This window comes from Trichomycterus rosablanca, chromosome 3, assembly GCF_030014385.1.
Source record: "Trichomycterus rosablanca isolate fTriRos1 chromosome 3, fTriRos1.hap1, whole genome shotgun sequence".
Classification (NCBI taxonomy): domain Eukaryota; kingdom Metazoa; phylum Chordata; class Actinopteri; order Siluriformes; family Trichomycteridae; genus Trichomycterus; species Trichomycterus rosablanca.
The window spans coordinates 43190639-43193686 of NC_085990.1; positions in this window are offsets into that span (position 1 = coordinate 43190639).

A 3048-nucleotide genomic window follows, 5' to 3' on the forward strand; every position below is an offset into this window, starting at 1 on the left:
CTAAAATAACAGATAAGTATAGTGTCTAATCCTCCAACTGTGCCAATCATGTCTCTCCGCCAATCAGACTCAGAGTAACTCCACATGTAAATAAGATTATTTAAATAAAAAACTTGATCATCATGATAAAGAACTGTGATCATAAACATACAGTGAAGCATTTTATATGAAATAAAAATGCTGTAGATGGCCGCTCAGGTGGCGCAGCGGTAAAGTACGCTAGCGCACCAGAGTTGGGGTTTCGAATACATCGTATCGAATCTCAGCTCTGCCTTCCGACTGGGTTGGGCGGCTGCATGAACAACGATTGGCTGTTGTTCAGGGGTAAAAAGTCGGATCATAGGTCCTCATAACTGGTGCGACTGCGGCCCCTGCTGGCTGACTGATGGCGCCTGCACAGGGCTGAGGAATAATGCTGATGGGGGTGTGGCCCTCCGTTTACATCGCCCGTCGGTGTATGAACTCGACTCGTGCAGGTGAAAAATGCAGTCTGTACTGACTGTATGTGCCGGAGGGGGCGTATGTCAGTTGAGAGGCGTCCTCAGTCAGCGATGAATGGTCGAATCAGTATAGAGGACGCATTCAGGGTAATTGGATACGACTAGATTAGGGGAGAAAATTGGGGGGAAAAATTATAAAAAATAAAAAAAATGCTGTAGACAGTGAAGATAATACAGACATATTTTGGGACAGTTGTCTTTTGCAGTATATTTGGATTTTGGGGGGCTGGGACGCATGGCCGAGGGAAATTTGTGTCAAAATCTTAATTAATTTCAGATCAGCCTGACAGATCATCTCCAAATTCTAGAGAGTAAAAATAGAGTGAAAATTTCTGATGTAAAACCACAAGCTTCAGCACTAGCTTATACCCACTGAGATCTAAAGTTAATTTCTATAGTAGGGCCTCACAGTGGGTAGCAGGAGAGGTCCTGGGTTCGATTTCCAGCTGGAGAAGTTCGGGTCCTTTCTGTGTGGAGTTTGCATGTTCTTCATATATCTGCCTGGGTTTCCTCTGGGTGCTCCGGTTTCCTCCCATGGTCCAAAGACGTGCAGTCAGGTTAGTTGGTTTGTTTGTTTGTTTATTAGGATTTTAACGTCATGTTTTACACTTTGGTTACATTCATGACAGGAAACGGTAGTTACTCATTACACACAAGGTTCATCAGTTCACAAGGTTATATCAAACACAGTCATGGACAATTTAGTGTCTCCAATTCACCTCACTTGCATGTCTTTAGACTGTGGGAGAAAATCGGAGCACCCGGAGGAAACCCACGCGGACATGTGGAGAACATGCAAACTCCACACAGAAAGGACCCGGACAGCCCCACCTAGGAATCGAACCCAGGATCTTCTTGTTGTAAGGCGACAGTGCTACCCACTTACCCACTGTGCCGCCCAGGTTAATTGGAGATATAATATTGCCCTGTGTGTGCATGTGTTTGAACTGTGATGGACTGGCGACCTGTCCAGGGTGTTTCGTACCTCTCCTTCAGTGAATTGTACCCCCTGCGACCCATTTAAAAACTGTATCTCAGTGTTTCTATATTTCTTTAACATACTATTATAAAAATACTGTGGTTTCAAATGAGTAAATTCAGATATTTCAGCCACATTCACCGATAGCAGATCAATTACAGAAAATAAATTATCTATGTCCAACTTTGTATTAACAGTTTGTTTATTTAATTATTAGGATTTTAAAGTCATGTTTTACACTTTGGTTACATTTATGACAGGACAGGTAGTCACAGGTTACACAAGATTCATCAGTTCATGTTTAATGTCAAACACCATCATGGGTAATTCCACACTAAAAGGACCCACACCGCTTCAGCTGGTAATCATACCCAGAACCTTCTTGCAATGAGGCCACAGTGTTACCAACCGAGCCACCCTATTAACAGTTTGGAGATGGCACTTTACGGTTTTAGCACAACTGCACTCCTGGGCACAAATCTAGGTCCATAAGGACAAAGTTTGGAGATATTCAGTGTGGATACATTTCAGTGGCCTGCACAGAACCCTGACCTCAATGCCTTTTAACATACTGAGTAACAGTAATTGCTAGCCAGGCCTTCTTGTCCAATGACAGTGCCTGATTTTGCACAAAAATAGTTTTGAATTGTTGACTGACATAGTTTTAAAATAGGGCCACTTTTTGTTATAGGTTTGGAATGGTTTCCCTAAAAATCTCATGGTCAGGAGTCCTCAGACTTAGCCATTTAGGGTGCATTCACCTGAAAAGCGGCAAAACCGCTTTTGTGCCAGCTGTTCCATTGTTTCCTGTGAAGTGTGGCAGTGCTGCACTTTTGCCGTTGGGCTCACATTTTTTGGGCTTGCCATCAAAGAAGTTCACCTGATTGAACTTTGACCCAGTTTGCAGCTGACATTTTCAAAGCGCCTACAATGAGACGAACTGTTTGATACGACACAGTGAAAACAACTGAAACGCTGTGAAAGGCAATACGAACAACGCTAAACGTGAACAAAGCTTAATGTGACTTATTGTATTAAAACAACAACCAAGAAAGTTTATTAGTGGAGAGCAGTAATAATTAAGAGAGGTTTAGTGTTCCTGTGTCGTTTTTTAGTACAATAAACCACTCTAAGCTTTTTTTTAACAATAAGCATTTTATACTCTTACAATTTCTCAGCATCCCAAACTATAACACAAGTTTTAAAGTGAAACAGTGAGGAAAAAACAGCTAAACATAGATATATGTGGACGCTTTCAAAGTGGATTTAACAGTTATTCGTCTCATCTTCTCACTTTAATTATGTTTTCCCACACCGCTTAACCCGAGCACTGAGCAAATCGACAGTTTGCGCCAAGGCTTGCGATGAGAGAAGCGCGATGAGAAAAGGCTTCTCATGTGAATGCGCCCTTAGCTAAAAATGTAGATTCTGATTTAGTGACACACTATCTAGAAACACTGAAATTTGGTTCTGCAATTCTGAGCAGAAAATGTTCAGAACCATGAATTGTACAAGTAGGTTTAGAATATAACGGCTAGTGGAATTCCACTCTGTACCAGACACATTTCT